Source organism: Condylura cristata, unplaced genomic scaffold, assembly GCF_000260355.1.
Source record: "Condylura cristata isolate star-nosed mole 26May11 unplaced genomic scaffold, ConCri1.0 scaffold00027, whole genome shotgun sequence".
NCBI lineage: Eukaryota > Metazoa > Chordata > Mammalia > Eulipotyphla > Talpidae > Condylura > Condylura cristata.
Window position 1 is genome coordinate 22741244 of NW_004567128.1, and position 27331 is coordinate 22768574.

General features: G+C 39.0%; 1 protein-coding gene across 2 annotated transcripts in view; it reads left to right on the forward strand.

Moving 5' to 3' along the window:
• Positions 1-633: 633 nt before the first annotated feature.
• USP9X (ubiquitin specific peptidase 9, X-linked) overlaps positions 634-27331 on the forward strand; it is a 112801-nt gene continuing 86103 nt past the window's right edge. For both annotated transcript variants that reach the window (XM_012730322.1, XM_004689954.2), the window contains exon 1: positions 634-1238. The gene's annotated coding sequence lies outside the window, so the exon portion shown is untranslated. The remainder of the gene's footprint in view (positions 1239-27331) is intronic.

A 27331-nucleotide genomic window follows, 5' to 3' on the forward strand; every position in this document is an offset into this window, starting at 1 on the left:
GTCGTGACCAGTACCCTGCCAATCTCCACCTCCCAGCTCCTCCAGCGTGGTACGCCGGGTATTTTTGGGACCCCCTACCCCCACTTTGGGCTACCCTCGATCCCCCACTGCTTTGCAATGCTCCCGAGCCTAAGGCTGTGGGACAGTTTCCCCTGTCAGCGCGGCTCCGGAGGGGCTGGCCTGAGTCGAATGTGAACAGTCTTTACCGCATTATCCGCCCCTCCCCCACCCCTGTTCTCGGAGTTCCAAGTGGTTCTGGGCCAACCTAACTTGGCCGGTGGCACACGCGCCACCGTCCGGGGTTCGCCGGCCCAGGTAGAGGGGAATTGGAGGGAGCGGAGGGAGCAGCTGAGCTGGAGGTGGGGGAAGGGGGTGGGGGAGGAGGAGGAGGGTCGAGGGGCGGGCCTTGGGGGGCGGGTCTTGACGGGGGCGGGGTGGCTGAGGGTTTGGGCGGTGCTGGGGCTAGTGGGAGTCTGCGCCGCCGCGCTGCTGCCGCCGCCACCACTGCTGTTGCCGCCGCCGCTATCGCCGCCGCCACTGGCCGAGCGGTTTTTTTTTTTTTTTTGGTTTGCCGAATCCGCCATATTGACGAGGACGGGCATCCGCGGCTGCGGAAGCTAGCCTCCGCCGCCGCCGGAGCCGCAACCTCACTATAACCGGCCAGTCCGGGCCTCTGCCGCGCGGAGCCCCTCCCCGACTTGGTCTGTTCGCAGGCCTCTCGGGAGCCCGCCGCTGCCGCCTCTCCAGGGAGGCGGCCGCCTTAGCGCCCGGTGCTCGGGTCGGCGCCGGGAGCGCAGAGCCAGCCTCAGCAGAGCGACCAGGCCCGGAGCGGGGACAGAGGGGGCGACCAGAGGAAGGTGAAGCCGCCGCCGTGGGAGGAGGAGCAGAAGGAGGTGACGCAGGAGAAACGCACCGCCCTGAGCTTGTCTGAGCTCAGTGAGAGCCCCAGCCCGAGGGGAGAAGGGGGAAGAGGGCCGCCGCCGGCTGAGGAGGAGGCGGCCGCGGCCAGCGCCGCTGCAGGGCGTGCGCGGCGAGGTGCAAATTCCGGTGCTCCAGTGCAGCTCTGTGGCCCGCGAGCCCGCAGCTTTGAGCCCGGCCCCTGCAACCCCTCGGCACACTCGGTCGCCCGTCAGTCCCGTGCCTGGGATGCACCCAGGGCCGGCCTTGTCCCGGGACTGAGCCGAGCAGCCGTTTGCCACCTTCTGCCTGCCCGGGTTTTGAGAAGCCTGTGTCGTGCGGTGAGTAGCCGGCTGCGCCAGGACGCCGCGCTTTTCCGGGGCCAACAGCTGGATCTAGGTGAGGGGAGGAGGGTGAGGGGGGTGTGCGTGTGCACTGGGCCTCCCTTGGCCGCTGGCCGGGCCGGGGGCTTCCCCGCCCCCCCTGTTCCCCCCAGCTCGGCGCTGGGCTAGGGCGCCCGACGCGGGACACGGCTCGGGGCTCATCTCTGGGCCGGGCCGGGCCGGCGTCCCAGGAGCATGTCTGTGTGTTTTGGACTGTAAGGGAAAATGGCTGACGGCTCCGTCCCTCCCCCTCCTCCCCCTTCCCGTCCTGTCTGGGCCGGGGGGGAGGTTGGGGGGGGTGGGAGGATGGAGTCTCCGGGCGCGTCGTGCAGCCCCCGCCTCCGCACCGGGGGCCTGGTCGGCGCCGGGGGCCCGGCGCCCCCAAGCCTCGCCGCCCGGCGCCCTGGCGACCGCTCTCCCTCCCAGTCTCGTTCTACTTGACACCAAACGCCATTACTGAGGTGGAGTGATTTGGAGCCGGAGAGCTAGGCCTCGGCTGCGCCTGGCTATCAGGCCCGACGACTTGTCCGCCTTCCCCCACCCTCCTGCGATAACCCGCAGCTCCTGGGCCCCGTGGTCTTGCGTCTGGGTCGGGTTATCGGCCGCCTGCACCTCCTTAGCCTCCCCTGAATTTACTGCGGGCCAAAGCCACGATAGATGCAGAAATCGCTTCCAACCTAGCTCGGACCCACCACCTTTCTATTTTTAACTGTTTCTGCAAAAAATATTAGCAGGTGAGAGTTTGTTAATGACAAAGCCTGCAGATTTTAGCAATGTAAGGCTTCGGGCTTGATAAATGGTTTGTTTTTCATTCATTGTGAAAAATTAAGTAAAAAGTTACAGAGCAGGTGCATTATCGGCTTTATATATTTGTAGGTGTTCCTGTAGCGACCGAAACTTAGATGGGAATTTTTAAGATTTCCAATAGAATCTGGTTATATTAAGCATGTTTGAAAGTTCTAGTTAAAACGTTAATTGGCTTCCCCCCCCCCCCGTGCATTTATTTTACAGGTGTGTGTAATTTCTTCAGGTTGTCTTTGAATTTAACTGAGTGAGTTGTAACTATAGGTTTTACACTGGTGCTTTATTCTGGCGGAGGTAATTTTTTTTTTTTTACCTTGAAAGCCCTAAGTTCTCTTAATCCGTATATCATTTGCAGATCTTCACTTTTGTGGTGAAATCTGGGGGGTGTTGATAAGAAAACTTTCCAGCAGGTACTTAACCCTCTCTTGGAGCGCATTATCTACTCTTAGTGATTGCTTGTATGGTAAGCACTTGTTATCCACGACTAAGTTGGCTTTCTTCATCCGTACGTACGCTTGAACTTTAAACATAGACTACGAACTCCCTTTTAGATATCACTGGTCTGGGCTGCCATTTTGGTTTCAGCGAATGCCTTCCAAGTTCATAAGTAAATATACAAAGATGTCAACATTTGTTTTCTCAATCTTTAGGACTTAGGCGCTTTATTATAATTGTAACCTTAACCTTTTAAACTTTTATTGTTCCAGTAGAGAGAAAACCTTAAGTATTTGGATTTGGTGGTCCAAGGGTGAACTTAATATAGTTTTTGATATATTAGTATTTTCTGCTTTTTCTAACTTGAAAATGGACTTCAGCTACACGGTTTTTTTTTCTCCCCGTTTCCTTATCCTTTACACGTCCCCCAAACTCCCCCCCCCCTTTTTTTTTTCCTTGCATGGACATTTAACTGTTGAAATTGTTAGTTTACCTTTATGTTCTCATGGCAGTTCTTTTGTTTGCTGACCTTGGTAATTTCAGAAAGAGAAAATTTCTAGGGGGAATAAACAGCAAGAACAGTACATGTGAGGATCTGAGTTCTTTAGAAAGTAACTTGAAGGGCAGATTTTACCTTTCAGCAGGTTATTAGGATCTCTTGTTAAGAATTCCAATTCTCTTTATTAATAGAATGCTCGGGTAGGATTTGCTTTGGATATTTTTTCTTCCAGGATCTTGAAGTAATTTTTCTGACATCTCAAGATTTCGTGGATATCTCCTTGTAGATAACCCTTTGACATGATATTAATGTAGATTGTAGATTTTGAAGATGAGTGTTTTATGAATTTGCTAGTCATCTAGTTCTTAGCAATCATTCAGCTTATTTCAAAAGGTCAACTTTTGAATTAATAAAGTTTTTATACTTCAGTGTTAGAATTTTAATATTGTAATCAATCCTTGTTTAAATCTGGTCAAAGAAAGTTGTTTGAGAGGATTAGTCCTCTTGTCAGTCTTTTGGACTATAACCTGGGGTGGGGGTAGGGGATCATCTTATCTGTGACTATTGACCTAGTTGGGGTTTTTTTGCCCTTTTTTTACATTCTAAAAGTAAAGCTTTTATGACCTGCACCATATTTCCCTTCTTGCTAGTATATTTTCTGAGTTTTGAAGTTTAATTTTTCCAAAATTGAAAAATGGGGTTTTAGTTTTCATTTGGTTCTTTAAGGAGCCGTGTCTTTTTGAAAGCTGTGGTATTTTATTTTGCCTGATTCTTTAATGGAGGGAATCTAACACATAGGAAAGGGTTAATACATTTGCCTTCAACTCTGATTGCACAACAGAATCACTGATGCCTGGGTTCCATTCCCAGAGACTGATTAATTGGTCTGTGATGGGACCTGAGCAAAGATATATTTTAAAAGCACTGTGGGTGAATTGAAAACCACCGAGTTATTGTTCTTACTGAACTTTAAATAGGCAAATAAGATGGAGTTTTTTACTTCAGCTGTTTTCAGTTATCAGCATAATTGTCACTTACGGAGCATTGCTTATGTGCCAGCTCTATGTTAAACATTTCCACTGATTACCTTATGTATAGCTAGTAGTATTCTCAGTATACAGATGAGGAACTGAGGTCTGTAAGGTGCAACAGTGGTGCTTCAACTACTGTGCTGTTAGTGAAATAATATTGATTACTTAATTTTAAAAAACTGTTTAGAACTTTTGGTTTGCTTCCTATACTATAGCAGTTTTCAATAAGAATATTAAAACTATGACACTAGTCTGCAATTTGGGGAATATCTTGGCTTCCCAAGAAAGGTGCTGAATTTTTGCAGCAAATAGGTTCTTCCCATCATGTGCCTCCCAATGCATTCAGGATGATAGTTTAGTCAGTGTTTGTGTTTTAAACCTAAAATAATGTTAGATGACTTAACATTCTTGAAAGATGCAAAATCTAGCCATTTCTATTTAAATCACCATAAATGAACACTTAGTATGTGAACGTCTATTACCTAAATTTGAGAATTCTAGGTTTTATTTAGCTTAAAGTCAGTTTAATTTCACACTAAAAATAAAAACCCTTCAAAATTGTTTCATTTGGCATTGTATTGGTTCATTTTATGGAATGAGGGAATGGTAATACCTTTATTTGGTGTTTATTTCTCTAATTTCTCTTGGTCTGTTAAAGCTAACTAAATTGTTGAGGGTTGGGTGGAGGACTGCCAATGTAGAATCTGAGAATTTTTAATTTGGCACGAGGTTTTTTATAAAAGATACTTGTGTTACATTGTATCAGAAAATAGGACTATAAATGTCCTTGAGGTGTGTAAAAGACTTAAAACTTGATACTGTATACATTGGAGTTTGAATTTATTGTTCAGTTATTACTGTTGTATATAATAATAACCAATTCAGTGCACTTCTAAGGAGCAAAGTGTAAAAACGTATACAGTTAATTTCCTAAGTGTATTCTAGTACCTGTATCTGTCTGTAATGTATTGGCAACAAATGTTTCTCTTTCAATTATTGTCCAACAGTGATTTTCTGCCTCAACTGTTTGTCAGGATTACTTGTGGACCTTTTAGAAAATGTATTTGCCTTAGGTCCTTGTTCTCTGGAGATTATAAATGAGTAGGTTTGGAGCGGGAACTGGGCATTTAAATTCAAAATGATTCTGTGCAGTCATTATAGGGAAAGAGGAGATTGAGACTTCTTGTTTTGTGCCTTACTTTTGGGCATTAATCTTGAAATTAGTTTTGTCCATCATTGCCATATAAGATACTACTTTAGTAGTTGTGAGAGACTCAGATTTCTTGTAAAATTTTATGTATACACAATACATCCATTATTACTTAAAACATTTTTAGAGTTAAGGTTATAGCTCTAATAACATTAACAGTATCCATTAAGATTTTTTTTTATCCATTCAACAGTTATTTATTGGCCATCTATTGTGTGCCGTTCGCTGTTCAGAGATTACTTCTGACTAGAAGTTTATGTTGTAAGAAGTGTGAGGCACGGTGGATTGATTGCTGTGCCCTTCCTAGCTCTAACTTGGTATTTATTGTGCCTTACAGGACAGTGAATTGAGTTGTTAAAGGAAATATACCTTCCTATGGTATTGTAACCTACTGGAGTTTCTCTTTTACCTTTTTTAAAAAGATTTATTTGTATACAAGAACTGGAGTACAGGCCAGAGGTTTATGTGTGAGAGGATTCACCAGAGATAGCTGGGAACAGAACAGGCAGAGTGACTGAAATACACTGCTGAAGGGAGCAGTGGCCAAGACAGAAGAGGTCTGCTGTACTGTACGTGTCACCTCCCTGGCCTTAGCTCCCTGGCCTGTGATTGTGATAGAACTGAGTGCTAGTTCTGCAGTGGCTGTGGATAGTTTCATAGCACTGCACTTTAATCCCTGGCGCTACTAGGGAGGTCTCCCTTTTACCTTTCAGTTTCTTTAAGTAGAATTTCATTTTGAACTCCAGCCTTCTAAAGTGAACCCAAATGGCAATACAGTAGAAATAACTCTATTGTAATTCTTGCATATTGGCTTTAGGAATTCTTACAAGTCATACTTTTCATTTGGGGCCAGAAATTACATATTCTACCTTTCCTCTTATCATTCTTTTTCTGTATTGATGCTTTGTCAGTTATAGCTCTACATTGTCTGCATATTTTCCTTTTTGTTTTACTTAATTTTGTTTAGGTGCTTTGACTAATTTTGTCCTTCAAATTCTATCTTTTTGGTTAATGGCATTCATCTGGTCAGACTCAAATTCTAAGTTACTGGTATATCCCTAAATATATAGAAAGTGACTGGTACACAGAGACATTCAGATAACTTTTTTTGATGATTAGTTTGGTATGACTTCAATGTTTGCTAATTCTCTTGATTACTTGGAGTTACTTGATTTTTGCCTAATTATTCCTTTTACCATGAGTACTTCCAGAAGGGGGTCTCAGATGTAGTCAGATTCATCCTTCAGATGAGCTACATGGCTCAGAAAGTAAAGTAACTTGAACAAGGTAGCCTATCTAGACTACCTTCTGCATGAAGCTATTTTCATATCTAATGTCATGTTAATTAAATTTTGGAATTCAGTATCTTTATAGTTTTTTTATACAATTCATGCTTAAATCTACCTGGCAGTGGATGATAAGGTCAGAGATTTGGGGTTTTGCTTCCACATTACAGAGTAATGCTTATTGATTGCCTGAATGCAAAATCTGGGGGAATATTTGACTCTAGTTCCTAGAACTGCTTGTTCAGGACCTACAAACTGCTTGTACAAAATTGATGTATCATTTTTATGACTTCTTTCATTTTATCATTTCTTCAATTATGTACACTTTGAATAAGTTTGGAACCATATTGTCTAATCATTATCAAAGGAAATGATTTGGAGTGTTTTGAGCTGGTTGTCTTGGATACAACCTCCTCCAGAATTTGTGAAATGGGAAGCAAAGGGGGAAAAGAGTAGAAGCAACTTCCTTTCCTGTCCCATTTATATGCCCTTTTCCTATGGTGGTTATTGAGAATTACAAATTTAGGTTGTTAATTACATTTGCCTTTCTTCTTAGCTAGTTACTTGTGGACACCAGAGAGCATGGAAATTGTTATATGGCATCAAACCCATAGTCTTCCTGATAGCATTTTTGTCTCTGATCTAAAGTACATTTAGAAAGATTTGATTGCTCTTTGGTAACACCTAAGTTTAGAGAGGGCTCAGCAAATTTTCTGTAATGGGCTGGATAATAATTTTTTTAGCCTTTGTATTCTGAAGCAAAATATGTGATACTAGCTAAATTTTCTACTGATGAAATATGATAGTTGAGTACATAATTTCTAATAAAGGTGTAAAGAGTAGAGTAGAATGGGGGAGCGAATACAGCATTTTGCCTAATTAGGGTTAAAAGTTAGTGTCCTTATCATCATACTGAATGTAACTATTTGAAATACATTCTTGTTGGCTGTACAAAAACTGGAGATTGGATTTGGTGAGTGATCATAGTTTGTCACTCCTAATTTAGAGCAGTGGTTAACATCACTGCTGCTCCGTGTTTGCTTATCAGACATGGAGGAATTGTTAAAATAGATTAATGGGCCCTAACACAAACTTTGATTCAGTATGTCTGAAATGGGGCCCAAAAATATGCATTTCTAACAAATTCCCAAGTATAGAAACAACCACCCTTATTGAATTACTGGTTTTAGAAATAAATTGCAGCTCAATCTACATTTTCTTTGGGTTTAACACTGTCTAATGTTTTTGACTCTCTTATTTTGTACTTTTATTTTAAACTCAATTACATGTTTAAATGCCTCTTATATCCTGGATGTTGAACCAGGTAATGGTGCTACCAGATGAGCAAAACAGAATCGTTGCTGTCATGTGCTGGATAAGGTGAGTTTAAAAATCATTTTCCACAAGTGCTTTAGAACTAGAACCTGTGAGCAAAGAGCAGCTTTTTGAGAGCAAGGCAGTGGTGTTTGTCATGTTAGTAGAAATTGGAAAGACACTAAATTGGAAAGCATTATTAAAATATTTAATTTCGTGTCTTAGGGAATAATGTTCTGTGTAAATAAATTTTTCAGAATATTCAAGCTTTTAAATATTAAAATCAGTTTATTTGATAAAAAGCTTTCTAAAGATGTTTTATACTTTACATCTCATTATGAAATTATATTTGGATAGCATAAGGATAGCATAAGGAAATAAAAGCAACACAAACCCCACCTCTGATAATTCTGACATGTAGAAACAACCGTATTATTGGATGTGTGTTCAAAGATTCTCAGCAGTTACATAATCAGTTCACTAAATCATGTTTCCTCTTGTCCTCTGCCTCTACTTATTCTTGCCTTAGAACCTGAGTATATTATTTGTTCATCCTGTTTAGAAATCACTGTTTTCATGTCCTCTTGCTGCCACCTTTTTTAGATAATGTTTTGTAAATAATACTTTGTAAATACTCTCTTCAGAGTTGATTTTAATACAGCTAACTTTTTAGTTTTAACTTTATTTTACTCCTATACCCTCCCCCATTTACTTGACTTCCCAAATTCTCCACACACTCCCAATGATTTTCCACATTGTAACTTTTTTTTAGTTTGCTACTAACAGCTATATGAATATAATGTTTCTTTGGCTTGTCATTTTATGCATCTGTTGATTTTCGCCTGCTGTGATCTTTGAGGTTTTCAGGATGGTCTGTATGTACACTAAAAAGCTTCAGGGTTTTTTTTTTTTTGAATTGTGTATTTTTAATAGTTTATTTTTACATCCTTTTGTGCCCTTTTCCATCTCAGTTACAATCCCCGTGGGCTTCCCACCATCAAATCACAGGTGTGCCATCACCATAGTCCAGTGCTCTTCCCCTCTCTCCCCCGTCCCCCATTTTTGATCCCATTCCCCACTCCACTGTAAAATGTCTCTGGTATATAGCTGTTTATTTTTTTTCTGAAATAATATTTTTAAGCTACCTTACTTACACGATGCTTTCACTTTTGTCATTTGTGGTTCTACTCTTAGTTTTCTGTTTTTTTAATGTGTTGTGGAATGGGAAATGAGACAACTGTGTAAATGTGAATTATGTAGATAAAGAATTACACGAACTCTTTAATAAGCTCTACCTATTTCCCATTTCTACATCTTTTACCACTGGAAAATGTTGGCTAATTTTCAGCTGTGATAGATTTCATTTTTATATAGTCTTTGTTTTAACTTCAGTATATGTCAATATACTATAAGTTCAGGTTCTATAATGTAGCTGGTAAAAGATACTTCTTTTTACTGCAGGATGGACCTACCTATTTGAGAATGTTTCAGTAGCTTTGCTGTATATGTGCATGTCTTACATCTACAAGTTTCAGGGTTTTTTTGTCCTCTTACAGAAATGATTGGAAAACCAAAGTACATCAACTGTGGGGAGGGTCTCAAACAATCTCTAAGATGGAGAACTGAATCTTTAACCTAACTGGGTTAGAGTGGGTTCATTGATTATGTTGGCTGACTTTGCTCAATGCTGAATGAAACACAGTAGGTCTACCAAGTGTCCTTTCCTTCAGCAGTCCTGGTCTACCATGAACAGAACAAAATGCTATGAGGACTTGTTTTCATTATGCATCCTTTTGATTAAAGTTGCATTTTCCAAGAATCTGAGGACATTAAGTGAAAACTTTAATTAGAATGAGTAGGAAGTATGACGTATATGTAATAAAGTGAAAGGTGATGTGTAATTAGGGGTTTTACATTTTCTGCACTTTGACTCTTCAAGTGGAGAGAAGCTGTTATAAAAAAGGGGTGAAAACTGTTTGGCTTTAAAATGCTTGACTTCTGTCACATTTCAGGAATACTGTATATGTGAAAAGAGTACTGCCTGTGTGTACATTTACCTAGTCTCATGGAAATGACTATACAAAATTATGTACTTATTGTTTTTAGAAACAATAAATCCAAAGTTCTAAAGAGTTTGATTCAGAGTTTGCTGAACTATAGTTGATAGAGATGCTGTTCCGTATTCCCTTTATGGCTATCCTACAAAGCCTAGCTCACATGCCATCTCATGAGGTATTTTCTGATTCTCTCCAGTTTAGCCTTGAGAGATGGAGTAAGAATTTAATGCAGACTGCTGGTGTATTTCTTGTTTAATAGTGGATATCATTGTCTGAACTATATAAATGTCAGCTGTCTCATTGCTCAAGGTTTACCTTAGCTATCTTCAGTGCATCATGGAAGGAGGAATTATGTCACTGACAGGAGAATCAGGAAAATATTCTTTAGCTTTTGTTCATCTACATAGCCACAAGTATCAACATTCTTTATCTGCATCTCCTTATTTCTGCTCTCCACAAATACTGCTTAAGCTCTCGTAACACGGCAGCTCTGGCCAAATGAAGCCATTTGACATAATTCCAATCTGCTTTCGAAGGTTTCTTATTATTTCCCCCCAATCAAACTATCTGTAGTTGATAGAAGTGGTGTTCCAAATTCTCTTTATGGCTAGCCTACAAGGCCTAACTTACATGCCATCTTCAATGAGCTATTTTCTGATTCTTTCCAGTTGGAAGTGGTTTTTCCTTTTCTCTGAACTCTGGTAGAATTCTTTCCCCTGTGCTTTTCTTTTGACCTTAGCCCATTCTGCTAATTTGTTTTCTTTGTATTTCTTTGAAACAGCCTCTTTGTTGGTGACTGAGTAGGTTTCTGAGGCTTTCTTGATAGTTTATAGGTCTGTCCTTTATGGGTGGTCAGAAAGTCCCTTAGCCTTGATTGAGCAAATGTAGGTAGTAAAGAGCTCTAATTTGTCAATTGATTCACAATTGTGACTGTTCTACCAACTAGTGAACAAGTTATTTGACCTTGATGAAAATATAAAATGAAGGATTTTGACCAGAGATTGCTATCTTAAAACAATTGAATAAAATTTATTCATTTAATACTATTCAGCACAGGGGATAGAAAGATGATTAATCCTATCTAGGCGCTGATGTCTAGAGGTACACACAGTGTGGTAAGTGCTGTTAAAAGAGCTATGAAAAATGAAGTGGTAAAAGAGATTAAATTCTAGTTAGAGATGAGTGAGGTTTGCTGGTCATCAGATATGTGTTATTTGGGCAGCTCTGAACTAGAGCAAGGACTTCTGGGCAGCAGGAGCAGCTTGTGATCAGGATTTTTAACTTCAACACTTGGACAGTTTGGGCCACATAATCCTTTGTTGTGAAATATTGTATTCCTAGCACTTACCCACAAGATGTCAGTTATTCCCTGTCCCCTCAGTTGTGACAACTAAAATCGTCTCCACATATTGCCACATGGGTGTGTGTGCGCGTGTGCATATGCACAAACACATGTAAAATTGAGAGCCTCTGCTTACAATGGAGGAATGGAAGTATATGTATATGAAAGTATAGTGTTTTCAGAGAAAAACTAGTAGAATGTGGAAGGAACTTTGGAGATGGGGGGGTTGTGGGCAAGAAGATTAGAAAGGAGGGTTGATTGAGGCTATATCACAGGGGATGAACCTGAGTGCTACATAGGACATTTAGATTTTCTTTTTAGGGTAAAGAGATGTTTTTAGGGTAAAAGGAGAGATGATTAGATTTTTTTAAGATTTTTTAAAGGTAATTTTGATGGTGTCATGACAAGACATGTTGGAGAATTGAGTAGCAGGGGAATTGACAGTATTATTAAACATTTCCTTCGAGATAAGAGAATGGCTTTAGGGACTTGAGTAAAGGAATGAGATTTCCAGGATTTCTTTTGTTTGAGAGGTGCTGCTAACTTTGGCTTCTCTGTCCTTGAATGGAGCCAAAAAACAAAACATCCCCTTCAGCTTCTTCTCCTCTTCTCAATTCTCCCTCCCTGCTGAGAGCTTCTGTCTATTGAAATGATTGAACATTCCTCTGAAAAAGGGGAGTCTGTGTTATAAAATAACTATATTTTCTCATTGTTGCTCCCATACAAACTTAAACATTGGATTACCAAAACATATTGCCAGTCTTAACCACCCACCTTACCCAAAATGTAGGGGACTGGAATTTGGCATCCAAAGTGTGTTGTTAACTGTAGTCTTTCTGCGGGTTTTTTTAATATGTTTTAATTTACAGCTTTTGAAATAATCTGATACACAAAAATAGATGAATAATTTTATTGTTTAAATAGTTGCAATAGTTCCATTTGCTCTTAATTTGGAAACTTTTAAAAAAAATTTTTCCTCCTACAATTTGTCAGAGAATATTCATATTTTAAGAGAAGACAGTATAATCAGTGAATTAGCTACTGTATTCCAGTCAAAAGTTATGTTTAGCCCCAGTTTTTTTTTTCTTAAAGATTGATTTATTTATGACTACAAGAACTGGGGGTATAGGCCAGAGGTGCAGGGTGGGGTAGGGGGTTGAGAGGATTCACCAGAGATGGCACACACAGAGTGGGGAGCAGAACAGGCAGGCGTACTGAAATACATGCTGAGGGGAGCAGTGAGCAGGCTAGGAAGGGTCTGCTATGCTATGTGGGTCACCTCCCTGGCCAGCGATGAACTTTTGCTGCTGTGGCTGTGGATAACTTCATAGTGCTGCTCTTAAACCCTTTGCACTACCAGGGAGGGCCCTAGTTCTAGTTTTTTAGTTTCTGCTTTTTCGTGTTAAATCATCTAACTAACCTTTTGTTATATCACCTAACTAGTGAGTTAACTCACTGTTAACTGTAAAACCAAGATGTTGGACAAGAGATTACTTTAAGCTACTTTTATGTGTGTGAGTACAAGAAACATTTCTCTTGAGATGTGGGAAAAATGAGTCTAGAGAAAAATTTCTCTATAAAAGGAAAGTAGGAATGCCAAAAAAGGTTAATATGTTTAGGAGTTGTTGGATTTACAAATGAAGGAGGGATAATATGAGTGTTTTCCTCCCATTTTGTGTGTATGTCTGTCTGGGAACTTTATTTTATTTAGAATCATGTGGGTTAATTGTGCTTGTCCAACAGCTTGTTACATGAATTTAGGAACCACAGACTTGGTAGCCAGTGGTGTAATTTCTTTGCTGGCAAAACAGTCTAAAGTTGGGTTAAATTTTCATCTGAAGTTTAGCTTAAGCTTTAAAACATTACTGCCATTAAAAAATAGTGTAGCCTGGTATGGGAAATAATAATCAGATTTTTTTTTTCTGAATTGAGGATGAAAGTATGCAGATAAATATAGTAGCAGTGATTTTTGTCTAGCACAGATGGTTTCAGAGAAAATGTTGATACCTCATTTCGTCACTGTAACAGAAGTAGCAAAAAAGCGTATTTTCCTTATATATCAGTAGGCCTGTCATTCTCAAATTTATTGATCTCAGGAGTCCTTTGTAATTATTGAGGACTCCAAGATCTTTTGTTTATATGGGGTTATAGCCATTGATGTTTACTATAATAGAGAATTTAAAAGACAGCAAGTTTTGCATTTAAACATAATGAAACTGCACATTAATATTTTTATGAAAAGTAGCTTTCCAAAACATAAAAATTAGTAAGAAGAGTGGCCTTGTTTTGTATTTTTGCAGTTATGTCTGGCTTTATAGGAAAAAGCTGGATTCTATGTTGGCTTCTGCTGTCATTGTATTATGATATATATATATCTATATCTACCTATAGATATCATGCATATCTATATATCACGCACATATGCATCCTCTGGAAGAACTCTTCTGTATATATGAGGTGATAACAATGAAAATGGCAAATGACATCTTAAGGATCAACTGAAAGGATCTCAGTGCACCATATTTTTGAGAATCAGTGGCTTATTTTCCCAAGGGAAATGGGCATATCTTTGGGAGTGGCTAACCCACCTATAAGCTTTTTAATTGAGGTGTAACTTACACACAGTTAAGTGCATAAATCTTAAATGTGCAGTTTTATAATAAGAATCTGTATGTCTGTATGGATCTCATTCAGATCAGAATTTGGAATATTTCCAGTTCCCGAAAAGGCTCCCATATCTCTATCACTACCTCCTCCCCCTATGAAAACCCGGTATTATGATCAATGTCTTTCAATGAATTAGTTATGCCTATTTTTAAACTTAAACTATATAAGAGTAATATAACATACTTTCTGTATGGCTTCTCATTCAACATAGGATTGAATAATTCTTTTTTATCACTGCATAGTATTTCATCATAGGAAATATACCAGGTTTTGTTTGTTTGTTTGTTTGTTTTCCTACTGCTGGATATTTGGATTGTTTGCAGCATTTTTTCTATTTTAAAGGTTTACTTATGTATACAAGGTCTGGGGTGCAGGCTAGAGGTAGAGTGGAGTATAAGAGGATTTACCAGAGACAGAGTAGGGAGCAGAACAGGTGGATCCACTGAAATACACTGCTGAGAGTGGGGATGGAGAGGTCTGCTGGGCCATGTTGGTCAGTTCATGCCTGGGGATCCATCTTATGCTGCAGTGGTTGCAGAGAGCTTCATAGTGCTAAGAACTATAATCCCTTGCGTCATCAGGGACTGAGGCTCATTTACAGTATTTTTACTAATTACAGATAGCATTGCTATAAACATTTCAGTATATGCTTTTTGGTACATACCGAGTGGGATTAATGGATCATGAGTTATTTCTGTGTTTAGCTTTAGTAGGTAATGCCAAGCAGATTTCCAGAGTATAGTCTTGGTCCCTTAATTATGGGGATATGTTCTGAGAAATGCATCACTAGGTGATTTTGTGGTTGTGCGATTATCAGTGCAATTACATAAACCTAGATGGTAGAGTCTAATGTACAACTAGGTTTTATGATGTAGCCTGTAGGGATATATTTGGTCCTTTGACTAAAGCATCACTAAACAGCATGTGTCCAGTTGGTTGTACCAGTTTAGAATCTTACTAGTAATGTGTAATTCATGTTCTCCTTAACAATACTTAGTGTTGTCAGTCCTTTTAATTTTAGCTATTTTGGTGATAGGAATATCAAATTGTGCCTTAATCATTCCTTTGCCTGAGCTAATGATGTTTAGGCTCTTTTTTGTACTTATTGGTCTTTCTGCTGTTCAATACTGCCTTATCAATAAAGTCTGAAGTTTGGCCACTTACAGCTTGAAGTCCTTTGTAGCCCTTAATCACTAATCCAATGAATTCTCAGAAGTAGATACTTTTAAAATGAACTTAATCTATTAGTGACAAGTGGGTCACTAAACTCTTACTCATATTTCACTTTGGAATATGTTTTGAAAGATCTTTGTGCTTGATTAAATACTTAGGATGCAGCCTCCCTGGTTGTACAAGGGGTTAAGTCTCAGCACTATGAAGCTTTCTGTGGCCACTGCAGTATGAGTTCAAATCCTGCCCAGGGAGCTAATCCACATGGTCCAGCAGACCTCTCCTGTCCTGCCCTCTGCTCCCCAGTGTCTTTGGTGAACCTGTTTATCCCTTCCCCCAATACCTCTGGCCTATTCCCAGTTCTTGGATGCATAAATAAAATAAATCTTTAAAAGAAAAAATACTTAAGATGAAAATTTGGCCTTTAGAAAGTTAACTTGTTTGATATTTGTTCCAGGGCTTTTTGATGTGTCCTTATGTCTAATCTTTTTGTGTGAAATTCACATCTGTGAAATGCATTTTAAAGAATTTACTTGATATCCTGCTTCTGGGCAGAGACATTGATTGGTAAATTCTTTAATGTAGAAACTGAATCTTGTTTTTATTCAGGTCTAGTAGGTATTCAAAATGTCACCATGTCAAACTAGTTACCTTCCACCCTTCCAATTCTTTGATCACATTCTTCCAGTATAAATGAAATTTAAGGTATGGGCAAATATAAAGATAACTTTAAATATCTATTTGTTTTAACATGATTGCACGTTTTAATCACCTTTGAACTTAATGTGCCAAATTGTCTTTCTTAAACTTGAACAGCTTATGCTAGAGATGATGAAAAACCAAGGCTATACATGCCCCTCAATGGTACTTGGCATTGATTGGTGCTGTTGTTGTGATACAACTATTTTTAACTATTGTTACATTGACTGCATTAGGCTATTCCATGCTGTTTCACATGCTTTTACTCTCCATCCCTATACACATTTACTTGGCACCTTTTAAGATGAAACTTTAATGTTGTTCTGAGGAATTCTTACTGATATTTCCCACCCTAACAGATGTTTGATAACATCTGCTAAGTGCCCATCAACTAATTTCAATTCATGGCTATGTGCTTCCTTCCATTTGGAGTATTTCAATAATAAATATCTCAGAATATCCCAATCTAGATGTAGATGTTTTCTGTGGTGCTCATATTGCCATTCTGTTTTAAGTTATATATTTTTTGTTTAGTTCTTAAGATAGGGCCTCCCTGGTAGCCTAGGGGTTAAATCTCAACACTCTTTACCTCTTGAAGCCTTAATTCTATCTCCGGCCTCGGAGCTGACCCACCTGTGACAGTGCAGCAGTCCACTCCTGACCTGCTAACTGCTAACCCTCAGCAGTGTATTTCAGTAGATCCCCCTGTTTTGCTCCCCACTCTGTCTGGTGAATCCTCTCATCCCCTGCAATTCTGGCCTGCACCCCATTTGTATGCACAGATAAAATAAATCTCTAAAAAAAAAAATGAGTTCTGTAAGAGAAAAAGTATCTTTTAAAGTGTTAATGTCTTTATACAGTTTATCCTAAAGTTTCAAAATAGCATTCTGCACATACACCATGAAGGCTAGCATTGTCAACAAATAAAAAACAAACGTGGAAGCTACACTGTTATTAAAAATGAATTTCTTGGGCCTCCCTGCTGACTCAGGGGGTTAAGTCTCAGCACTAGGAAGCTACTGACAGCCACTGGGGCCTGAGTTCCATCCTCTGTCAGGGAGCTAGCTACCTATATGGTGCAGCAAACCTCTCCTGTCTTGCCTTCTGCTTCTCTCAGCAGATGATTGCAGTCAGTCTGCCTCTGTTCTTCTCCCCATTCTCTCCTTGGTGAATCTTCTCACCACCATCCCACCCCTGAGGTACACCCCAGCTTTTGTATGCATAAATAAGTTTTTTTTAATTTATTTATGCATACAGAACTGGGGTACAGGCTATAGGAGCCGGTGCAGTGAGAGGAATCACCAGAGACAGAGTGGGGGCAGAACAGGCAGATTGAGTGAAGTACACTGCTGAGGGGAGCAGTGGGCGGGTCAGGAGAGGTCTGCTGCACCATGTGGGTCACTTCCGCTTTAGGGATCGAACTTATGTTGAAATGGCTTTAGCTTCTTAGTGCTGTGCTTTAACCTGCTGCGCCACCAGGGAGCACTCAATAACTTAAGTCTTTTTAAGAAAAAATTTCTTAAATGCAGGAGGCAAAGAAAACAGAATTAAAAAAAAATGATAATGTAGCATAAGCAACAAAGTAACAACATTCTAATTCAGTTATGGTACTCTAGCCACCCTATTTATACTGAGATACTTATTAAAGAGGTCTGAGGCCAGCAAATTTTTTGGCGGATCAAATGAAATTAGAAAAGAGCACTTTTAGGAAAGGGAACTTTGTCTTTAAAATGGGTGAATTTCATGCAATGTCTGGCTGTGTTTTATGAGAGAGTAAATAGTACCTCTGTGCTCTTGGCAAATGCAAGCAAAATTGATTAAAAAAGAAAAAAAGGCCAGTACTCATTCACTCAGACATTACATAGTATACTGGTTAAGAAGATAAACTGCTTTGTTTGAATTCCTCTTTGCCACTTATGCTGCTAAAGCATGCAAGCTGGAGAAGGCTTTTTACAGCTGTGTCTTGGTTTCCTTATATAAAAAGGGAAAAGCAATAGCCAGTTGTTGTTGTTAGGATTGTTTTAATAATATACAGAATTTATGCTCATGGAGTAATTTCTCAGTTCCTTACATGTAGGTGCTGAGTGTTGGCTATTGTGGCAAGAGGTTTACAAAGTAAGAAAGTATCCCCCCCCCCCCCATGGTTCTACTGAGCTACACTGCTGAGGGGAGCAGTGGGCAAGACAGAAGAGGTCTGCTGAGTGGGTTAACTCCCTGGCCAAGGTATAGAATTCTTGCCTTGGTGGCTGACTATAGCTTCATAGCCCTGAAGCTAACTCTAGCACCTGCAGGGAGGCCCTCTTCGGGGCACTTGGTGGAATATTCAGAAACAAAGCAAATGTCCATCAGCTAGTGAGCACAGAAATAAAATTCTATCATACAATGGAATGTTTTTTGACACTAGGAAAGGTAATACTGATAATTGGATAAACATTGAAACCAATTTATGCTGAGAGAAACCAGTCACAAGGTATTATGATGTCATTAATGCGAATTGTCCAAATAGGCGAAAGTGTAAAGACAAAAAGTAGATTCACTTGGAGCTTGAGAGGAGGCGGCGGTGGAGGCAGCAGCAGTGGGTGGTGGTGGAGGAGAGCATAATGGGGAATGACAACAAGTGGCGGTGGGGTTTATTTCTGGGATGAAAAATGCTCTAAAATTGATTATGGTGTGTACAACTGTGAGTAAACTAAAAACCATTGAATTGTACACTGGATTAGTCAATTCATATGGTATGGGAATTATATCAAGACTTAAGTGTTCACTGAAAATATATTGAGGATAATCTCACCAACTTAAAGGAATTTCAAATTTTTTGATCTCCTATTCAATTCTTTACATTTGTGATTTAAATCTAGTTGTTGAAGATTCAGGCTGAAAGTATCTACTGGGTGCCAATGAAAAACTGTCTGCTTTGCTTTATTACAACATGTTCTAAATAAGTGTTGGATCAGCATTTCATGATTATCTTCAAAAAGCGTAAAATAATTTTGATAGATTGGTAAAAGCGATTAATGGTTATGTTAACCTGTTATTAAAACAAATAGACTGTTAAGTCAGCATTCCTTCTGTGACATTTGGTATGTGTCTCTTTAACATCTAAAGTCAAAAGCTACTTGGTCTTTGTTAATGGGTTGATTTGTATAGGGACTGAACTATATTGGAATCTCACACCATTTGTAAGTAATTAGTAAATAAAGGATTATTTAAATAAAGTATACTTTTTTCTTGAAAAGCAGTCTAGAAGTATATCAATATAAATCTGTATTTTCAAGACCTATAATGCAGAAAATGGTTTTAACTTTTAGTGTACAGAACTATAACCAATAGGTGTATCAATGATAGAAATAAACTTAATAGAAAATGACCTTCCTTATTGACAGTAATGGACTTTGCAGTGTTGTAACAAAATCTTCAAAGAGAGATTAGATGTAGTATTTACTACATTAGGAGCAGTTATTTTAAAAATCTTAATAGTCATTGAGTATCTCTTAGCCATTTCCTGCAGGTTCTAGCCTTCCAAGTATGTCTTTCATGCCTCTTTTTTGCTCTAGTTAAAATTAGTGGTGTAATTTAAGTAGGAAAGCTGAGTACCACATGACATATGATGGTGGTAATATAGGCACACAGAACTCAAAAGGAACCCATGTCTTAGCAGTCAGTAATAGGCTACCATCTGTCATACTATATTAATATTAATTGTTTCGCATTTAGTTTATAAATTTGTCTTTTTATAAGCTTTAATCAATTGTAATTTTATTTTTGCATATATTTAAACAGCATTAAAATAGAAAGTAATACAAATTCATTTTTTAAAATTCTGAAAGGTAGAACCAGAATCAGCAAACTTGAGCCAGCTTTTAGTGTTGTTGCTAGAAACCTGGTGCTTAGAGTCAGATGACTTCAAGTCTCTTTATACTAGGTTATTTCCCTAATATATGAAAAGTAAAGCTACATTTCGAAAATGGGTGGTTCATTTTTTAAAAAGATTTATTTATTTATGCATATAGAACTGGGGTACAAGTCAGAGGTGTAGGGGCCATGAGCGGATTCACCAGAGACAGAGTCGGGAGCAGAGCAGGCAGACTGATGAAGTACACTGTTAATGGGAGCAGCAGGCAGGTCAGGAGAGGTCTGCCTCGCCATGTGGGTCACCTCCGGGGTGGGGATCGAACTCATGCGGAAGTGGCTTTAGCTTCTCAATGCTGTGCTTTACCTGCTGCAACACAGAGAGGGCCCGGTGGTTCATTCTTTTAACCTCTTTTCCCCTACCCCCAAACCCAGAATAGTAAATTATGTAGCACTGTATAATTTTGATGTGTTGTTGTTACTGGTTTCTGTAAGTCTCCTATTGCCACTTTGTGTGTGTGCGCCAGCACAAATTGATAGGAATATTGTGCCACGAATTGTCTTTTACAGATGGTAAGATAGCTTGAAATTTACCTTTTAAAAAGTAGGGCAAAGCTTGGAATATGGTAAGGTTCTGTGCTAATACAATTGAATAATAAAAACAGCTGTGGGGCCTCCCTGGTGGTGCAAGGAATTAAGACAGCACTATGAAGCTAGCCACACCCACTGCAGCACCAGTTCAGTACCTAGTCAGGGAGGTAACTTACACACAATGGTGCAGGAGACCTCTCTTGCCTTGCCTGCTGATCACCTCAGCAGTGCATTTCAGTCAATCTGCCTGTTCTGATCCCCACTCTGTCTCTGATGGATCCTCTCACCTGCCTCCCCAGCCCTGACTTACACCTCAGTTCTTATATGCATAAATAAGTAAATCTTAAAAAAAAAAACAAATAAAAACAGCTGTGCTAGTAAAATTGTTGAGGCTGTTCATTTATAAGGTTAAGTGAACAATTGTGATTATGTAGATCAGGAGCAAGACAATTCAGGTAATTCATAGTTGGAATACTTCCCCCTGGACCGATCTAGAAATCATATTCTTAGGGAACTTGGGAAGGTTAAAAGTGAGACTTGTCAGGAGTAGGTATCTCTATACCATTTCAAGGGAAAAATAACCAGTATTTGTTAAAATACCTATATCACTTGTTGAACACCTGTATTCTCTCATTTAAAGCCTTCCAACAATCTGAGGCTTCTCAGAACCTTGAGGGGGGCAAACAATAACAAATGGAGATTAAATATTGTAGGCATATCTGCTGTATTGTAATTGCTGAAAAACCTGATCACTCCGAAACAGTGTAACTTTGTAATTGAGGTTAAAGGGAAATAGTAAACATTTTAATGACATGAACAGACCAGCTTGAAAGATTATCTGTTCTTGACAAACTATAGTAAATATAGGACTTTAAGGGAAAAAAAAATGAACATGGGTCAGGGTTGTAGAGGAAGGGTTGAGGTCACTGAGTTAGGAACACAAATCTTGAATAAAATGCACAAAGATCAGGTAGAACTGATCTTTACAAGTATGTATAAGCATGTGGCCAGAGTGAGCTAAGAAGAATGTGGGGGTGATGACCATCTGGTCCAGACTACGTCTTCCCCTACCCCCACAATGCATTCATCTGCTGTTATTTTGTGCTAAGCAGTGTGTTGGGGGGGGGTATCACTTATGAATTAATGTGACTTACAGGTGTGTTTGTTGGCATTTGTCAGTGAGCCAAATTCCATTACAAAACTACATTGTTGTAGCAGAACAGACTTCAATTTGACTCTCTTTTTTAACTTTAAAAATTTGTACCAGTGTTCCATCCTCAGTAGCATATTACAAATACTTGTCTTTAGTTTTCCTTCCAATGGAATGTTATTTTAGAGAAAAGGGAACTAATATTTTAACTGTATACCATCTGACATTTAAAGATAATCATTACTTCATTAATCATCACAATCCAAGCCCTTGTTATTCTGATGTGAGGAAACTGAATCCTAAAGAGTTTTGGGGGCTTTGCCTGAGATCACACATTAAGTGCAAGAGTACAAATTTAAACTTATAATTTTCTGATTTCTGATTTTGTATACCACACTGTTCCTGGGGCAAATAATTTTATGAGGCCTTTTTTTAACAAGAGCGGTTGATTAATACCCAATAGGATTAGTGAAGTCATTGTATTTCTCACCTCTGTAATTTCTCCTATAGCACTGAGATAGATAGCGCTGTAGCAGAGGAAGATGATGAATAGAAATGTTGACACCATTGTATCTAGGTTTGAAATCTAGTTTTGGTAGTTTTGTCCCAATTAACATATGTCCTAGCCACATAGGTACTTTAGTTGTCCCCCCCCATCTGTAAAATGGTACTAATGAGTACTTTTTAGGATTATTGTATTTAATAAAGCATTTAAAATGCTTCAGTTGGTATATGGCACATGGTAAGTACTTGATAAATGTTTACTGTTGTCACTCCTGCCCTGTTCTCTCACTTCCCTTTTGATTGCTTTTTTTTTTTTTTTGGCTTATTCTTTACATACAGTTCTGCTAATTTCTTCCCTCCTTCCCCCTCTCAATATCATTGATGTGAAATTGATTAAATGGAAATAATACTGATGTTTTTGACACTTCATTGATGTCTTGGATATATATATATATATTTGGATGCCTGTTTGCAGGGCTGGGCAATTTTAAAATAGTGGCTTAGAGTGCTTGTAATGTTTTCTTACGGTAAGTGCTGTGGAGCTGAGTACAAAAGTATAATAATGACTTAGTTTCATCTTTCTGTATGCCTAAATTTTTTGTACTTTACACTTTTTCTTAACAAATAATAGTATAGTATATTTCAAAGACAAAGTCTACCTTTAGTTTTATATTTGGGGAGAGAATTCAATATTTTTATTTGTAGACAGCAGGATTTTCTATCATGAAAATCAACACAGGAATTAATAAGTGGTTTGAATATAAATACTACCTAAATAAATCTTTTTGATTTCTACATATTTCTGAATTTTCCAAATTCCCTTCTATTGAATTTTAATTTTATTCCACTGTTAAGAGAATATACTTAACTTTCAGTTCTTTAAATCTATTGAGACTTGATATAGAACCTAGCATATGGTCTATGCTAGAGAATGTTTATGTGTATTCAAGAATGTGTATTCCTTGTTGGGTAAAGTATTCTATAAGCTTATATGATCTATTTGGCTTAGAGTGTTGCTATTATTAACTTTGTTTCTCTTTTGCTTATTTTTATCCATTTGTGAGAGTGGGGAGTTCAAATCTTATTACCGAATTGCCTATTTTTCATTTTTATCCTTTTTTGAACTTTAGATATCTTGAAACTGTTAGAAAACAGATTTCTTATAATTGTTACATCTTCATGATAAGTGGACCCTTTAATTATTAAAAAATGTTCCCTATCCCCATTTTTTAGCAGCATCATTTACTTTTTTTATACAGAACTGGGGTACAGGCCATAGGTGCAGGGGGTGAGAGGATTCACCAGAGACAGTGGGGAGCAGAACCGACAAATGGATGAAGTGCACTGCTGAGGGGAGCAGTGGGCAGGCCAGGAAAGGTATGCCGGACCATGTAGGTCATCTCTGGGGCCCGGGATCAAACTCACACTGAAGCGACTATGGTTCACTTGCAGTGCTGCATCCTTACCAGTTGAGCTACCAGGGAGGGCCAAAGTAATAGCTTTTTTTATATAAAGTCAACTCAGTCATCATATATGGGTTGATTGATGTAAGGACCAAAGACTGTCCTAGAGAATACCCCTGTAGGGTCAGAGTAAGGGCATTATTTGGTGCTCTTAGTAACTGCTAAACAGGGTAGTAGAGGACTTGGTATCTGGACTTTCCAGACATCACCACAGGCCTTCTTTACACTAAACACAGATTATTGTTTTGCTGACTCCACCTCTGAGGTGACCCTGACATGCAGTCAAGTGCAGGATATATTTCTAGTTGAATGTAAAATCTATAAATATGCAATATGTTTTTGTGATTATATTTACTGGTAAGTACTCATTTCTGCAGATTGGCCTTCTAAGTGCCTCAGGCTGTTATGTTGGAACCCAGTCTCTGGTTTCAATTTTGATTGACAGGTGTTTTTCCTTATAGTACTTTGGGTATGTCATCCCAGTGCCTTTTGGCTACCCCATCTTTCTGATGAGAAACCAGCTGATAGTCTTAATGAGTATCCTTTTGTGTGATGGTTCGATTCTTGTAGTGGCTCCCTTTTCTTCCCTTTATTTGACTTTTGAAATTTTTGACTATGAAATTTCCCAGTCTGGGGCCTCCCTGGTGGTGCAGTAGGTTAAAGTGCAGCACTATGAAACTATCTGCAGCACCAGCCACTGCAGCATGAGTTCCATCCTTGGCCTGCCACATGGTGTGGCAGACCTCTTCTGACCCACCCACTGCTCACCAATTTATTTATTCTCTGGTGAAACTTCTCACCCCCACCCCTGAACCTCTCTGGTCTGTATCCCAGTTCTTGTATGCATAAATAAGTAAATCTTTTTTAAAAAAGAAAAATAGTCTGATCGACCCCCTTGCTGCATTTGCCCTATTTAGTGTTGATTTTCTTGGATGTGTAGCTGTCATTGCTTTTGGGAGTAATTTTGACCATAATTTCAACTATCCTTTATGCTTTTCTCTTTCTGAGACTTCATTATACATGTGTTGGTATGATTGTGTCCTACATTTCTCTGGAACTCCCCCCCCTGCCTTTTTTTTTAGATCGCTTATTCTATTGATTTGCTATTCCTTGTTCTACAGCTCATATTTTTTGAACCATTTCACTGAATTTTTCATTTCAGTTATTTTTTTCTCTCCAGAATTGTCACTTGGCTCTTTCGTGTTTTTTTTTTAAAGCTCATTTCTTTATTGATAGTCTTTTTAAACATTGTCAAATTGTTTTCCTTTTTTATTTTTAAGCATGTTTACCTTTAGTTCTTTGAAATTCATAACTGTTTTTGTAGCCTTTGCTAAGTTTGACAGGTGGAACTTCTCAAAGCCAGTTTTTTTAACCTGCTCTCCCTTCATTCCTCCATGTTGGTCACATTTTTCTTGTTTCTTTGCATGTGTTAGGGGTTTATTTTTTTCTTCTCTTTTTAGGGATAATGGAAACTTTTATACTAGCACCTTTGGATACATATTCCCTGCTACTGCCCACCCGCAGGGCCTCTTTCCTTGCTTATTTGTCTAGTTAACGGCCTGTCATATTTTAAAAGTCAGTTTTTCTCATAACATGGTTTTGTTCTTCAGAGGGCACACATGTTCTAGTTATATACAGAATTCCCTGGAATGACTGACTGAATTTAGCAAGGCATTCATTGACTGATCTTTCTGTTAGCTGTCTCCCTCTGTTGGCAACATGTGCGAATGTTAGTTTCCAGTAACTGTTGGCTGATTGCTCTTGTTCTAGATGATATCCTGGGATTTAAGTGCCTTATAGCCCCACTCAATTCTGTCTTTCAGGCAGAAGTCTGAGGTTTGTTCTGACCCCATGGAGCCTCTTGACTGCCACTTTTTTTCTTTGTAGTATTCTACTAGCTGGTTTAAAATTTAGCACCCTCATGGAGCAGTCAGCTTCTAAATTGCTTATTGCCTCTTTTCATTTGTTTTTTAGTGTACCCTCAGGTGAGCTTCAGTGCTGTTATTGCCTGCCTCTCCTCTGGGCAAAACCTTTACACCATTGCTTCAAAAATGTGGGGTGGTCACCCATTTCTGTGACTGACACCTCTGCTTCATGAGCAGGGTGCTGGGAGCAGCAGACTATGGTTTTCATCTCAATTTCCTTGGTATGGAACTTTGGTATTACTAATGGGATGAAGGGAGGGCTATTTGCCCATGTTATCTTTTTTTTTTTTTTATTTAAAGATTTATTTATTTGTGCATACAGAACTGGGGTACAGACCAGAGGCTCAGGGGCGGTGAGAGGCTTCACCAGAGACAGAGTGGGGAGCAGAACAGGCAGATGGACGAAGTACACTGCTGAGGGGAGCAGCGGGCGGGTCAGGAGAGGTCTGCCACGCCATGTGGTCACCTCCGGGGCAGGCGGGAATCGAACTCATGCGGAAGCGGCTTTAGATCCTCAGTGCAGTGCTTTAACCCGCTGCGCCACCAGGGAGGGCCCTGCCCATGTTATCTTTGGGCTACTGAACCTGGGTTTGAGCATTTGCCTTACAAGTGAGTACTGGGTGGAAGAAAGTAAGTCCAAACCTCTTGGCTGCTCTTGTCTACTATAAAGACAGCCTGACCGCTGGCTCAAAATGCTATGGACTGTTCTGAGATGTAGTACCTTTTCTTGAATGAATGTTTCTTCATTTGCTATGTACCCTTAGGGCAACTTAATACTTTAGTATTTTCTTTTTCATCAGTTATTATTGCTAATTCACTGGAGAGTGCTCACATAGCTTCTGGTGCCACCATTCCAGAAGTCATTTTCATTTAAAATTACTCATTGCCTACAGCCACTTAAAAAATAAATGTTTGAAAATGCCTTGTAAAGAATACTGGAGTTTATTGAAGTTTTTATAGAAACAAAAGCTTCCAGTACCCTAATTATTATGTATAGGTACATACAACTTGACAGATGCTTTGCATGGGTTTTCTTTTTTTTTTTTAAATTGAAGTCAACCTATTATTTTCAAGGGTTTAATATTATTTGAAATCTGTATTCAATGTTAAAAGATCACAATATGTCTGTTTTCCTCCTATTCTTAGATTAGAAGTTTTTTAAATTTTGTGTCTTCTTGGTAGTGGATCTCATTATTTCCACTACATTCCTGTGACTAATAACTTTAAATTTGTACCTCTTGGCCCCCTTCATCCAGTTTCCCTCTTTATTCTGGTAACCACAAACCTGTCATCTGCATTTATGAGTTTTATTTCATGTTTTAGATTTCTCATGTAAGTGAAGTCTTTGTCATTTCTTGTCTTGTTTCACTTAGCATAATGCCCTTCCATCTTGCAAATAGTAAGTGCCTATTTATTTTACAGTTGTGCAGTTGTAGTTTCCCATTATATATGTATACATATATAATCATGTGTGTCTTAGTGATGGGGGTTTATTTTGAGAGTTGTGTTGTTAGGTGATTTTTGTTGTACAAACATCATAAAGTGTTAGATACAAACCTAGATGATATAGACTACTTTACTCCTATGGTACATGGTTTAGATTATTAAGACCACCATTGTATACACAGTTCCTCATTGATTGAAGCGTAGGAAACTCAATGACTTTACCACATTATCAGCCATTTATCCATTGGTACTTAGGTTGTTTCCATATCTTGGCTGTTGTAAATAATGCTGTAGTGAGCACAGGAATGCAGATAATCTTTTATTTGAATTGATGTTTTCATTTTCTTTGGATAAATGCCCAGAAGTAGAATTGCTGGGTCATATTGTAGCTCTAATTTTTTGTGAACTGCCTGTTTTCCTTAATGGCATTATCAGTTTACATTCCCACCATCAGTGCAGAAGGGTTCCCTTTTTTCCACATTCTCACCAACACTTATGATGTCTTATTTATTTATTTATTTTTGATGGTTATGCTGACAGGTATGAGGCGGCAATAACCTGTGTGGTTTTGATTTGCATTTCCTAATCTGATGAATAGTGGTGGCAAGC